Source organism: Suricata suricatta, chromosome 12, assembly GCF_006229205.1.
Source record: "Suricata suricatta isolate VVHF042 chromosome 12, meerkat_22Aug2017_6uvM2_HiC, whole genome shotgun sequence".
NCBI classification, from domain to species: domain Eukaryota; kingdom Metazoa; phylum Chordata; class Mammalia; order Carnivora; family Herpestidae; genus Suricata; species Suricata suricatta.
In genome coordinates, this window is record NC_043711.1 from 15,295,994 (window position 1) to 15,311,240 (window position 15,247).

The following is a 15,247-nucleotide window of genomic DNA, read 5'->3' on the forward strand; positions in this document are numbered from 1 at the left end:
AGCTCCTCGCCACCCTGGCCCGGCGCGGCGCGTCCTGGAGCTTGTAGCTTGCGGCCGCGCGAAGGCCCCGCTGGGGTCGTCACAGGCCCGGGAGCCCGGGGACGACAGTCTCGCCGGCCTTTCTTCGCCCGGCGCGGCCTCAGCGCCCACGGCGGGAGATCAAAGCTGCAGACCGGCCGCCAGCGAGCCCGGGGCGGCGTTGGGATGCGGCAAGCTCGGGGCGCGCTCCTCCCCACCCAGTTTGTTCGTTTGTGGGAGAGGTGGCGGCTAAATTTATCTTTATTGCTTAGTTGGCGGGGGGAGAGGTTTTTTTCTTTTTTTCTTGTTTAATGGACCCGTCACGTTAGAGTCCACACGCAAATGGACAGACCTCTAACGGGGCGTCAGAGCCTGTCCGACCAGCCTGCAGGATGCAGGAAAAAAAGAACAGTGAGACACTCGAGGTCCCAAAGGGTGTACCTGGTCTTACCTATTACGCAACTCCAGCACAACGCAGGTGAAGTTCACGTTGACAGCCAGAGGCCCTTCTCGAGATTGTTTGGCACTGCAGATGGACTTTTCCGCAAAGCCCAAGTTCTTGAGGCTTTGAGAAATAGGCTCTGGTTGTTCGAGTTGTAAATTAAGTATTTGTAGGTTCTTTGGGCTTGTCCTGGATAAATAAAAACACATTTCCCCTAGCATTACCGTGAGCTCCTTGCTTTTCTTGTATCTAAATAACTTTGCTCTACTTTGTGTTTAATGCTTAACCTTCTAGACCGAAAGTCTGAGAATGTCCTTGGCCTTAGAAGCTGATGCTGTTTTGGGGAAGCTTACCTATCCTTAAATGAGTTAAAATACCTTGGGACTTAGGTAGAGGTAATCACATTTCCTTTGTAGGGATATGAGGACATCCAAATGCGGTTTGGACACTTCCTCCTCCACTCCTTGGAACCTCAGACTCACTTAACTTTCTGGAAGGTTCAGTTTAGAATTAGGGATGCAGACTTGGGAGTGAGGTCATCTACTCAGCATGAGGTATTGTGCAGAAAAGGGGATTCCTTTTTCATCAGCCCCGCTCCCTTTGCCCCTTCGTGTACGGTAATTCTCTGCACACTCCCTCCACGTTTTCCTGGCCGGGTTTCCTTGTTCTCTCCCAGGTCCCCTTCGCAAGGTGATCGCCTTGCTGGTGAGCAAACACAGCGGAATGCCTTTGACTCGGTGCTGGCTCTGCAGGTGTCACGTGTTCTCGGCTGGCTAACTAGGTTATTGTTGACCATCTGATAGTCGCTAAAGGGTTTTAATACGATCCTACAGCAGGTCTCAGTTGCGTTCAGGCAATGTGGAGCCTTGGCTTGATGCAGCTCCGGGTTAGGTCAGGGAATGCAGTCGAGTTTGCCTGTGGCAAAGATTGAATGGGATGGAGACCTGGAGGATTCTGATGATTGTTCCTGTGTTGTCAGGGAGGCACTAAATTCACCAGTCCGATACATAAAAAGACCCAATATTCATAAAGGAGAAAGGAAATTTGGCCCTTCAGTGGTGAGGATGCTGCTTTCATATTGATTTTTCTAGAAATGGAAACTATGAATTGAAGTGAAAAAGTAAATCTGGGGATGTGTGAGTCACTCCTTATTCTGTCGGTCCTCAACCGTATACTCCCCCGCCCCCGCCAAGTTTTGAGGGCTTGTGTCAGTGTGCAGCTACCGTTTTTTTGTGATTTTGCTTTTCTTACCAAGAAGTTTGTGAGTTGGAGGCTTTGCTCTTAACCCTTCGTTTTGGCCCGGCCTGCTCTGAGGCCTGCTGCTCAATGTTTTTAAGTGTGGCCTCTGACCTAAGGGGTGTTCTTTTTTAGATGCATTTAGAGGTGGTAGTCGTTTCTGACCCATGTAAGAGTTAGTAGGACATAATAGCCATTTTTATTTAAAAAAATTTTTTTTTAATTTTTAAGAGAGAGAGAGACGGAACACAAGCAGAGGAGGGGAGAGAGAAAGGGAGGCACAGAATCCGAAGCAGACTCCAGGCTCCAAGCTGTCAGCAGAGAGCGAGACACAGGGCTCGAACCCATGAAGAGCGAGATCATGACCTGAGCCGAAGTTGGACGCTTACCTGACTGAGCTGCCCAGTCACCCCGGACATAGTAGCCATTTATTTTTTATTTATTTTTTAATGTTTTTATTTTTGAAAGAGAGGCAGCGTGAGCAGGGGGGGGGTCAGAGAGAGAGGGAGACACAGGATCTGAAGACAAGCTCCAGGCTCTGAGCTGTCAGCACAGAGCCTGACGTGGGGCTCGAACCCATGAACTATGAGATCATGACCTGAGCCGAAGTGGACGCTTAACCGACTGAGCCATCCAGGTGCCCTAGACATAGTAGCCATTTTTTAAAACATACCTATAGACGTTTCCAGAAAGCCACATACGAGAGATGGTTTGGTCATTTTTACAAAACTACCACTACTGCGGAGTCTGTTACAGTATTGTAGTGCTCGGGGTTTTAAATGATAATTTGTTCTACAGTTATCTCACCCATTTGCAGTCAGTCTTCGTCCTGCTGTGAAGTTCGCCTCCCTCATTGCCCTGATTTTATCGTCTGCTCCCCCGCTTACACTGTCCACTTGCATCTTGCTTGTGGGGCTGAGCCCACATTTCCTAGTCATCTGGATCTAGTCTCTTCCCAGGCGACCCCTTAACACTATTTCCCCTACTGCCCATTGCATTTTTTACCCCCTTCACACCTGGCCGCTGTCCGTTAGCCTCAAACTTGGGCTGATTTTGGTCCTTCTACCCAAGTGCCTTCTTCCTCTCCCCCCTCTTTACATGCGGATCACATCCGGGTACCCATGGTAGAGCTGGGAGATGCAGACTCAAATCCGGACCTTGTTAACTTGCTTTATCTTACGGCCACATTACTTAACCTCTGGATCAGTTTTTCATCTGTGAAACGAGCACGGTGCTACTTCACAGGATTATCAGAAAGATTGAAAGAGTGTAGACGTAATTAACAGAGACGCCCTTTCCCTGAGAAGCCTTTTCCCCACGTCTTTCCCTTCTCGGAGCTCCCACGACAGTCTCCTTTCCCGGCGACTGGACGCCCAATGTGCATCTGGTTTGCACGTTCTGTCTCTTAGGATTGGCGGGCGAGCCGTGTTGATGGGCTCAGGGACAGGAGGGCTGAGAGGAGAGGAAGTCCTTCGCACTGTTTGAAACAGTCACTTTGCCACCTGGAAATGATGACATCACTGTGGTGCATACGCTTTGTTGCAAATAGAGAGTATATGTTAGAAACGCCTTAACACTGAGTTCTTCGCTAGCCCTCCTCAGTACCAAGCATAAAGCCTTGTGCAGAGAGACCCTCCGTGAATCACCTAAGTAAATGAACTTGGCAGTGTCGAGATCCCACCAGCATTTCAGAAAGAACACCGCCTGGGGTAATTTGGACCGTATTCTTTGGAAGTAGCAGCAGCTACGGTCATTTCGTGTCTGTGATGGTCTTTCCAAGGCCTCTGAAGACCTAGGTTGATGTATATCCTCCGTCATCTTGGAGATGGAGGTCATTGCCCTTGGCAAGCTGAGCCGTGCAGAGCTGGCCTTGGAACACGGCAGGCCCAGAGTCCGGAGATCTTTCCATTACGCTGCATTATTCAGATTACCTTTTTTTCCTTATTGGATTGCTTTCACCTTAGTCCTTGGATGTGTCTGGTGTAGAAGCGAGTCACTTATGTTTGAAAGTAGCTGACGTGTCCATATGGGTTTTTAATATAGAAAACCATATTGATTTGTTCAAAATTTTAAATTCTTTTTTTTAGTGTTCTTATTTTAAAAAGATTAAAAAAAATTTTTTTAACGTTTATTCATTTTTGAGAGACAGAGATAGCACAAGTTGGGGAGGGGCAGAGAGAGGGGGAGACACAGAATCCAAAGCAGGCTGCAGGCTCCCAGCTGTCAGCACAGAGCCGGACGCGGGGCTTGAACTCACGAACTGTGAGATCGTGACCTGAGCCAAAGTTGGTCGCCCAACCGACTGAGCCACCCAGGGGCCCCTAAAAAGTTTTTTTTTAATGATTATTTTTGAGAGAGAGTGCAAACCGGAGAGGAGCAGAGAGAGGGAGACACAGAATCCGAAGCTGACAGCTCAGAGCCTGATGCAGGCTCGAACTCACAAACTGCAAGATCATGACCTGAACCGAAGTCGGCTGCCCAACCAACTGAGCCACCCAGGTGCCCCATTTAATGTTATTTTTGAGAGAGAGCAAGCTGGGGAGGAGTGGAGAGAGAAGGGGACAGACGATCTGAAGCAGGCTTCATGCTGGCAGCAGAGAGCCAGATGCAGGGCTCAAACTCATGAACTGTGAGATCATGACCTGAGCTAAAGTCGGACGCTTAACCAACTGAGCCACCCAGGTGCCCCTCAAGTTCTTTTTAAACATCCAGGCCATTCTAAATAATCTACCTTGTGACTCCTTTTTTCTTTTCAAGTTACTGACTGGTGTAAGCATGAGTGATGTCAGTTAATGAAAAATTTGAAATTACGAACGATGACAGCAGAAATCCACTATTGGAAACATGTAAAGCACTCCCTGCCCCCCACCCTTCAAAAGGTCAACTGAAATAGGTGTAAGACCGGAGATCCTTTAGAAAGTGAGTTAGGCTGCAGCTTGCCTCTGAAGAAACACTGTTGCCTAGTTTAGCAAGTCTTTCTTCATAAAAGTTGGCCATAGTTGAGAGGTCCGTGGGGCAGATGCGATGCAGCCTTGAACAGATGCCAGTGGAGTTACACAGCGATGAAGACACAGGGGTCTGTCGGATACTAGGAGCAGTCAGCACATGCACACCTCTCTTTGCAAGGAGGGTGGCGGGGAGGGAAGGTAGACATTTGGGCACAGGTAGGCGGAGTTTGTCTCCAAGGTATTAGGTGGCTTGGGGTGCAGGCTAGAGTGTCTAGGTTAGTGCTCAGTGGCTGTGCATGTTTTAAGTGCATATTCCAGAGCCTCACATTGAGTGCAGGTGGGTTCTGGGAATCTGCAGGTTTAACTGGGTGTCCCAGTGGGTCTGCACTAAAGGGTACTTTTCGGGCCATGTGAAGTACAGCGAGAACTAAAGCATACGGGTTGGTTAGTTAGTAGAACGGCATTCTTTGGAAGACTCGGGGCCCTGGAAGATTTTGCTGTAGATTAGAGCTTCAGATTGGGTGGCAGTTAGACCTGGGCCTGGGCAGGAATCTGGTTTGTGGAGCTATGGGTCTTGGGATGTGCAGAAAATCGGAAGTGGGTGGGGCCTCAGGGTTTTGAGGAAGAAGGTGGAATGAAAATGAATTTGCTTCCTGGAAATATCCAGTGTTTGGGATCGGGTCGGGCTCCTGGGTTGACTGGGATGAACCTGGTGCTAAGAGAGGTCCCCGAGGAGGGAGGAGGGGACCCCTGGGCCCAGAGGGCAGATGGATGAGGGGTGGTGGGAACACCTCCTGGGTGTCTGTACAGCGGGCTCAGAGGACCGACCCTCTTTACTGTCTGAGTTCTTAACTTTCTGCTAGCCAGATCTAGTAGAGTGTTATTCCTGAGTGTTTTGAACCAGAGATAGGGTAAATTTGATTATTAGGATTTTGATTTAGTTCTTTGGTAAGACTTTTGAGAATACATTTTTTTTGCTAGTTTTGTGACATGACAGTTGACCTGCTTCGGTGCAGATAGTAATATTCCAAATTGTGCCAGAATATAGGTAGAATCTGTCCTCCTAACCATCTGTAAGTGAACAGCTCGGTGGCGTGCGCGTTGCTGGGCGCCGTTACTGCTGTCCATCTCCAGAATTCCTCGTCTTGCGAACCCAGAACCCTGCGCCCGTTAAACAGCTCTCCATCCCTCCTCCCCCGGGCCCTGGCAGCCCCCAGCCTACTTTCTCTCTGTGTCAGTGTGGCCACTCTCAGGATGGTGGAATCATCCAGTATTCTGTGGTGACTGGCGTATTTCCACCTTACTTCCACCCAGAGTTCCTTCACGTTACAGAATGTGGCAGAATTCCCTTTTTAAGGCTGAATAACACTCCATTCTATGTACCTGCTACGCTTTGTTTCCCATTCATCCGCTGTGGGACGCTGAGGTTGCTGCCACCTTTTGGCTGTTACGCACAATACTGCTGTGAGCACGGGTGTGTAAATCTCTCTCTGAGACCTTGCTTTCAGTTCTTTTGACTATACACCCAGACGTGGAATTGCTGGATCAGAAGATAATTCTATTTTTAATTTTTTTGAGGAACCGCCGTGTTGTTTTCCCACAGGGGCTGCACCATTTTATGTTCCCACCGGTGGTGTCCACTGTTCAGTTTCCCTACAGCCTCGCCAACACTTGTTTTGTTTTCCATAAGCGCTATTGTAATGGGTGTGAGGTCAGCAAATAGTAGTATTTTTGAAGTGGGGTAAATTTGCTCTCTGGGCATGACAGGATTCGGAAGAGGTTAGTTGTTGCCTGGAAACGTAAACGTTACATGCGGGGGGGGGTGTCACAAGGGGATGTTTTCAGACACTAGAAGATCATGTTGCCAACTCTGAAAAATATTTTGTATTTATATTATAATTAAATATATTGCTTTTAAATTTGACAAGGATAGTTTTTAAAAAGCATTCTTAAGAGCTAGTGAATCCCAGTTGGCTATAAGATTAAATGCATTTCTATTAAGTATAATAGAATTGCCTTCGTCGAGTTTAGTTTTAGTCCTCGGAATTTTCTTTCTTATCTCCTATGTGGGCAGTAATCTGTGAAAGCAAAGCAGCCAAATGAAAGGAGTCGAAGTAGGAAGTAATTATTATTTAAGTATTCTGCTTTTTTGCTAATCTTCCGGAATACGTGTCCTCTCAACAGAAAGCAGAGCTCAGGGTGGGAAGAAGGCCCTGTTTGTCTCGCTCAGTTAGAGCTGCGGTTCCTGCCTGTTCGGTCCGGGTAACCTCACTGGCAGTGTGTAAGGGCCAGAGTGTTCTGAGCGCACAGTATGACTGTCAACTTCGGAGGTTTGATGTCATCAGCATAGTTAATGACCCAAGACCCTTCTTGGGTGGAGTCTTCTTGCCTTAACTCGTCAAGTCTATTTCATAGAAAAAGTAATGTGAGAGAGTTTAATGAAATGAGAGACTTCACAGCAGTTGGGAGCCATGCTTTTGGCTGTAGAGAGAGGATTTTCTCCCAGATTTTTGATTGTCATGGAATCTTCTGTCTCGGTTTCCCAATATTATGTCGAGAACTCAGTAGAGCCTGTCGACTGGTTAATTTTGAAAAGGCCCAGGCAGAGATTGACACAGGCAATACTTTGCGGACTTCTAATCCCAGAGCCACCGCTGCTGCCTCTTTGTCCTCTCAATAGTGACGCTGTACCCTCCAACCCAGTTAGCATGTGACCTGTCAGCCTCTCTCCTTAGCTAGGAGACAGGAAGACAGTTTTGTAAATCCTTTGACTCTGTCACTGAGCCAAAGAAAACATTAGTTAAGCGCCATAGAAAAAAACCAACTTAATGTAGGTATTTGCTGACTAATTATGTTACATTCTGTTGTCTGAGAACGCTGATCGAGCTTCTGCTGTGTTGTAAGAAATCCCAGGGGGCTGGACAGCAGGTCCTTGTCTGCGGAGACGTGGCAGTCTGTTGGGTGGAGCCTAAAAGAAATATAATAATAAAACTGCTCGCACCAGCCAAAAATACCCCCTGGACGGTTTACTCCAGCGCTCCCGGGGGTAAGTGCTAGAGAGCTGAAGGTAATTTCACTAGCTCTTGCAGTGAAACCCCGGGAGCGTAAAACTACAATTTACTGGGGAAACTGCTTCTGATCAGTTTCTTTCTTTTTTTTTAATTAAATTTTTTAATGTCTTTATTTTATTTTGAGAGAGAGAGAGAGCTAGCGGAGGAGGGGCAGACAGACAGACACACACACACACACACACACACACACACACACACACAATCTGAAGCAGGCTTCAGGCCCTGAGCTGTCAGCACAGAGCCCGACGCGGGGCTCGAACCCACGGACTGTGAGATCCTGACACTGCACCGACTGAGCCCCCCAGGCACCCTCTTCAGATCAGCTTCCAGGCCAGTTACCGAGCGGTGGGAAGAGGGACAGAAGAGGAAGACAGCGGAGGAATGTGTCTCTGAGTTGAGTTGTCACCTGCTGGGATCATTGGTGGGGTTCTGAGTCCTCCCCTGTCCCTACTCTTCTGGGAAATGTCACCTAGCTGGCGGTCCCTGTTCCTAGCTTCGTCCCTCCAGTTCGTAAGCCATTTGCGAGAACGTTAGCAGAACCGGCTGGCGGCAGCGGCCCAAGAGCCGGGGCGCCCGGACTCCCTGTCTTGATCCGCCGTAGCTCTTTTTGTTGTTGTTGTGGTTTTGCTATTTAACACATTTTTAAAATTTAATTTTTATTGTACTATGATACCTGTGTGTGGTTTAAAAGTAAACAGTACACAGAGCTTCTAATAAAAAAAAAATACCACCCTTCCTCACTTCTCATTCCCACTGTCCCAGAGACATCGACTTTCAGCTTTTTAAGCTATTTCTTCTGGTATTTTACTTCTCATTTTTTTTTTCAAGATTTTATTTTGGGGATAGGGAGAGGCAGAGGAAGAGAGAGAATGTCAAGCAGGGTCCATGTCCAGCAGAGAGCCCAGGATGGGGCTCGATCTCACAGCTCCGAGATCATGACCTGAGTGGATCAAGAGTCAGACCCTTAACCTATGGAGCCACCTAGGCGCCCACCATGACTTTTCTTATAATGTTCCTGTTGCTAATTAATCTTCACTCTCTGCCAGCAGTGCTTTCCTCTCAAACACACAGGGTAACTATGAATTCAGTTGCTTCTCTGAGCGGCACCCGGCACCCCTGCTGTGATCCGGGGACTGGTTTTCCTTTAGGCCAGTTGGTTGACCCTTGTTCCCCACAGTCCCTTCCTGACAGTCCCTTCGTTCTGAGAATTTCTTTTGCTTTTTTGTTTTGGAATCTCAGTCTAACTCTTTTTTTTTTTTTTTTTTACATTTAAAAAAAATGTTTTATTTATGAGAGAGAGAGAGCCAGCGAGAGCAGGGGAGGGTCAGAGAGAGAGAGGGAGACACAGAATCCAGACATGCTCCAGGCTCTGAGCTGTCAGCACAGAGCCCAACGTGGGGCTCGAACCCACGAACCATGCGATCATGACCTGAGCCAAAGCTGGACGCTCAATGGACTGAGCCAGCCAGGCGCCCTGTAACTTACTTAATCCATTTTGGTGAAACAGACTTTCCCTTCTTTCCAAGAGTGAAAGAAAGGTACCTTTCGAGATGTTGTGCATCAAAATGTTTTCATTCTGGCCTCATGCTTGTTCTGTAGTGTGGCTAAATAGAGAATTTTCAGAAATTATTATCCTGTAGCATTTTAAAGACCTGCTGTTGAGTAGTCCAGTGGGTGCGTTGTTGCTGGATAATCCAGTCGTGTGGTTGTTGAATATTTCAATGCTTCTTTCTCTCAATTTTTTTTTTCCTGGAAACTTTAGGATTGTCTCTGTATGGTGTGTTTAGAAGTTTGATGCTTATTGTGCCTTTGTGTGTGTATGTTTGTTTGTTTTCTTTGAAATATGATCTTTCTTTTATTCTTGTGTGCTCCTTTGGAATTCCTGCTGAATGTATGTTGGATATCCTGGATCAGACTCCTCTCTCTCTCTCTTCCCCCCACCCCCTCCACCCCTTCCTCTCTCACCCCTCCTTCTGTCCTGTGCTTTCCTATTTTACAGCTCTTATCTTTTTAGTCTGTTCTCATGAAGAGTTCTTCAGTTTTATTGTCCACCCTTTCTGTTGAGTAGTCAAATTATTATTTCTGCTCTCAGTCCAAGAATATGTTCTTGCTTTCTTTTTTTAAGTAAGAATTTATTTGGGTTTCTTTTTTCTTTTATTTTCTTTTTTTAATGTTTATTTATTTATTGTGAGAAAGAGCATGAGCAGGGGAAGGGCAGAGAGGAGAGCTCCAAACTGTCAGCACAGAGCCTGATGTGGGGCTTGAACTCATGAACTGTGAGACCATGCCCTGAGCCTAAATCGAGAGTCAGACGCTTAACTGATTGAGCTACCCAGGCACCCCTGTTTGGGTTTTGTTTTTATTTACTGTAGGGAATACAACGTATGACCTTGTTTAGCCAAGAGTTGTATCTGTAATGTCAAATTTTATTTTTATTTTTAATATTTAATTTTGAGAAAGAGGGGGTGGGGAGAGAGAGAGTGTGTGAGCACATGCAAGCAGGGGAGGGGCAGAGAGAGAGGGAGACAGCACCTGAAGGAGACTCAGCTCTGTCCGCACAGAGCCCGACACGGGGCTCAAACTCATGAACCGTGAGATCATGACCTGAGCTGAAGTCAGACCCTTAACCCACTGAGCCACCCAGGTGCCCCTGTTCTCGCTTTCCAATGGTGCTTTTTTGGGTTATTTCATGAATGCAGTGTCTTCTTTCTGCGGCGATCACTGATAAATGTGTTTTGAAGTTGTCCTCTGTTCCCAGCATAGCTTATCCAGTGTTGTTTTTCTGTTTTGGACTCTGTCTTATGTGACGGACGCTTTTCCTCCTATCTGGTGATTGTTGGTCGTCATTTCACGTTTAGGAAGAAGGTACCAGAAATTGATCGGAGGGGCTGCTTGTCGGCCAGGACTTGTCAGCTGGTGGCCTCCGCTGTAGAGTGATTGACAGGAACTCAACCCTTGGTGGTGGGGGGAGCTGCAGGCCAGCGGTCAGGACCACAGGTTGATTTCGAGACGGCACCACGGCTCCCGTGGGGGCTCAGGGAGAGGGGTGACGTGAGCTCGCCGCCGGCACAGTGGGAATCCGGCAGAGGAAGGGGGTTGGAGGGTTTTCCCGGTCTGTGAGGGCCTCCTCCACGCTCCTGACTCCTTGGCCTCTCACCCTGGTCCTCAGCGGTGCCTGGTGTCTGGAGCCCAGAGAGCATCCTCTGGTCACTGTTCTAAGCCTTCAGTCCCAGGGTCAGGGAGGGCGGGTGCCTGCTCTAGGTGCCGGTGGGGACCTGAGAGCCGCCTCACCCCCACCTAGTCCTTGTTCCCTGTTCCTTCCGGTTCTTGAGGCTTTTCAGCATATTCTGCCTGCTGGGGTGCTTAGACTCCGCACCCTTAGTGAATTAGCCCATTTCCAGCACCTTCTGTCTTCCAGACCTGCATCTGAATGGCTAGTGTCTACTCCACAGCCTGTGCCCACCTGTCGGTACCCCCTAGATTCCATCTTCTCAAAAGAGTATCTGGGCTTTTTTTAATGGAGGGTTTTCACTCTTGGAAATTCACTTCACTGTACTTCAATTAAAATTTTAATTTGTTGATCTCATTTCAGATGTGTCTATCTAGACTGGAAATGTTATATGTGGTATTCTTCATATTCTTAGAGAAGAATTGTCAGGTAGCAAGGTGTACCCAGCATTCCATGCTATCTTAAAGCTAACATTGTCTTTTGTACTAAAAGCTTTTTTCTTGCTATAGACTCATATTTATGAATAAGAAAAGACATTCATTCATAATTCTTACTCACATTGTATATTCTGGAACCTTTGATAAATCAGAGGTTTGTCTTACATAGTCTTAATATTGCGGGTAGATATTTAGGGGACGTACTCTGACTCCAGTATCTACCTATCAAAGCAGAGTTGCTCAGATGGGTACATGTGGCAGATACCTTCCATCGTGTCATGTCTTCAGTGTGAGCTGAGTAACTTCTGGGCCTGTTTCACCGCCCTGCCAAGAAAGTTTGCAACTTTTCTCCCTTCTCTCTTAAAGGATGTTTTCATTAATAGTAAAAAGTTATCCTAACTGTGAGTCAGCCCTTTGATCCTTTGCAAAAGTACTTCACAAATGCCCGTTGAATTCTCGCTGTTCTGTTTGCATCCCTAGGCTTTACTAAGGGCTGAGGTTGTGGGGCAGGCGGTGAAGGACTTCGCCTGAGGCAGGACAGCGGGGACAGGAGTGCACGGAGACACTCGTGGGCAGGAGGGCAGGGAGAGGCTGTCTGCCGGGAGGCAGTGGTGAGGGGCCATAGTCACAGGGCGACATGGGGGTAGCCCGTCGGTCGGTTAGTTAGGGCCTGTGGCTCTTCCAAGGTGGCTTCATAAACCCGTTTGCTCCACCCGTTTGCCTTCAGCTGCTGCTCCCTGTGGGCCCTTTTCCCCTGAGCAGGTTCTGGTCGCTCAAGCCTGTGGCCTAAAGTCAGCAGGACGAGACGCTTTGTTGATAGAGAGGCCTTGTCTTTGTTCACAGCTGCCACGAGTGTTTACATGTTTAATCCTCAGGATGGATCATCTGCCCTCCCCCCGCCCAGCCCCCCACCTTGGCCAAGTAACCCTGGATTTATTACTTTTTTATAGCACTGAAATCCCTGAATTCCTGCCTTGATTGTCTCCCATTAGAATGTAAACTCTGTGAGTCAGGGACTCTGGACTGGTCCCTCGAACACGGGCTGGCACGAGGCGGACACTCAGAGCTTGGCCAGGGGCAGAACTGCTATATTTTTGCCTGCAGATCTTGAGGTCTTTTCTGCGTGAAGTCTCCTAACGCGGTGCTCTTCTGAAGTGTTGAAGTCGAGTTTTGATCAGAGGCTTATGGTCAGTTATGTGAGTGCTGGTTTTTGATTTCCCATCCAGACACAGCCTATGTGTGTGTCGATTGGCTGTGACCCTGGGTGGTTCTTTGGCACTCCTGGGGCCAGAACAGGTCACTGGTGCTGGACTTGACACGCAGGTGGCACTGGCTGCGGACGCCCCGTATCAGTGCCACGATCAGTGTTTTGTAAGTGGGACAGCCTAGGAGAGAGCCTGTTCTTCAGGCGCTGGAGGTGATACAGGAGGTTTCAAGATCCAGCCAGCAATTGTACGAAAGTATTTCACGGCCCCTAAGCTGTTTAAGCCTCAAAGAATGCAGAAGGACACCTGTGCTGCAGGGCCACTCGAGGGTGGGGGTGGGGCACTCTGAAAGAGCGAGGTGGCAGAATGGCATCTGCTTTGGAGGTAGCACTCTCTTTGAAAGCTTTTTTAAAATTAAAATGGTTATTTATTTATTTTTGAGAGAGAGAGAGCAGGGGAGGGACAGACAGAGAGAGAGAGGGAGGAGACAGAGAATCGAAGCAGCTCCAGGCTCTGAGCTGCCAGCACCGAGCCCGACACGGGGCTTGAACTCTGACGTGAGATCATGACGTAAGCCGAAGTCAGATGCTTAATTGACTGAGCCACCCAGGCCCCTCTCTTGAAAGCTTTTATGAGAAAGTCTTGCTTTTGAGGTCTGTTTCTTATTATTTTTTTTTCTATTTGTTATTTTTAATCTGTTCCCCATGTGCTCGTCACTCATGCTGTGTCACACTTAACACAACGTTAGCTTTGCAGTGAAGTCCGTGACTTACTCTTAGCAAACTTATGCTGGCACAAAACATCTGCAGATGAACAGTTTTGTTTTAATGATTGAAGACTAGAGGTGACTGCCCTGTGAATAGATTTTCTGGAAGTTTGAGGACCTCTCACTTTTTTTTTTAATAGCTTTATTGGAAGTACAAAGCTTACTGACCTAGAGTAAACTCCACATATTTCAGGGGTACAGTTTGATCCAGTTGGACATATTTTTACACCCATAAAACCATCCCTGGCATGAAGAGAACGGACACCTCCCTCGCCCTGGGAAGTTTCCCTTGTGTCGGCAACACCTCCCTTGTCCCCCTCTGTCCGGGTCAATCCTACAAGCCCCGTGAGATCCGGCCACTCCACCTCGAGGCAGGCACCCAGGAGAAGGGAAGGGCTACGTCCGCCTCAGACTTGTGTTGGAATGTTCGTGGAACCTTTGTTCTTAATATCCCAGGCTGGAAGCCGGGACTCACGTGTCCACCAGCAGGTGCATGTGTAAAGAGACCATGATGTGTCCATCCTCTGGAATGTTCTTCAGTGTGATTTAAACGAATGAACTGCTGATTTAGTTTGAGTTGAAGACTGCGGTTTTTAAAGCAGATTTGTCTTCTTTGTTGCATTTTGCTTGATTTGTATTAAAACTGGTTGATTTTCATTCCCTTAGCAACCCCTTCCCTCCCCCTGCCTCCAAAAGAGGAAAGTAACCTAATATCGAAAAGTTGGTTATAGATGAACCGTAAAAGGATGGAAGTTGTGTTTGGGTAACTTGTAGTCAGAAATGGTCAGTACGGTTTCTGTAATCCCACATAGCCTTTTTTTTTTTTTTTTAGTGTTTGTTTATTTTGAGAGAGAGAGAGAGCACGCAAACGGGAGGTGAGGAGGGACGGGAGAGAGAGAATTACAGAGTCCAATTCAGGGCTTGAACCCACAACCGTGAGATCATGACCTGAGCGGCTATCAAGAGTGGTTGGGTGCTTAACCAACGGGACCACCCAGGCATTTCCGTAATCCCACATCCCTTCACACCGTCTGTGTATAAGAGGCGATGTCAGCGATGGTTGTGTGGATTTATTTACAATTTCTCATGGGCGGGGCAAGTGGAGTAGAGGAAGTGGGATTTAAAAGGGAAGGAAAAGGGGCGCCTGGGTGGCTCATTGGTTAGGCACTTTGGCTCAAGTCATGATCTCGCGGTTTGTGGGGTCAAGCCCTGCGTCGGGCTCTGTGCTGACAGTGCAGAGCCTGAAGCCTGCTCATGCGCTCTCTCTCGCTCGCTCTCAAAAATAATAGACATTAAAAAAGTAAAAAAATAAATAAAGGAAAGGAAAAAGCCCTCAAGTTGTTTGCTGCACAGACAGAAATTCTTTCAAATGAGGCTTAAGACAATAAAGATTAGTTCCTGGAAAATACAGAACAAAGCAAACCCACAGAAAGAAAACTGGGCGGGCTCCGGAGCTCGTCCTGCGGCTTAGCCCCCAGAGCCCCGGGCTGCGGGGTCCTCACGTCTGGTTCCTGTTCCCCGAGGCAGCCCTGACCTCCCTCGCTCCGCAGGCCTGAGTTACCCGGCTGCTCTTCCCGGGAACCCGGAGTGTTCTTTTTGTTGGACTCTGGTTACAAAGTCACATCCATTCTGAGTAGTCTGTCCCAATCCTGATTTCCGCCCCTTTATTTCTTATTTTACAGAATGAGAAGTTTTTTTCTCGTTCTTTTTTTTTAAATGTTTGTTTATTTTTGAGAGAGAGACAGAGTGTGAGCAGGGGAGGGGCAGAGAGAGGGAGACACAGAATCCGAAGCAGGGTCCAGGCTCTGAGCTGTCAGCACAGAGCCCAGCGCAGGGCTCGAACTCAGGGACCGTGAGATCAAAAGGCGGAGAAGCAATAAAAGTAGTTTATTTTA

The 15,247-nt window shown here is 47.8% G+C and overlaps 1 protein-coding gene across 2 annotated transcripts in view; it reads left to right on the top strand.

The window, feature by feature from the left end:
* SACM1L (SAC1 like phosphatidylinositide phosphatase) overlaps positions 1 to 15,247 on the top strand; it is a 51,776-nt gene that overhangs the window by 319 nt on the left and 36,210 nt on the right. The gene's annotated exons all lie outside the window — the stretch shown is intronic.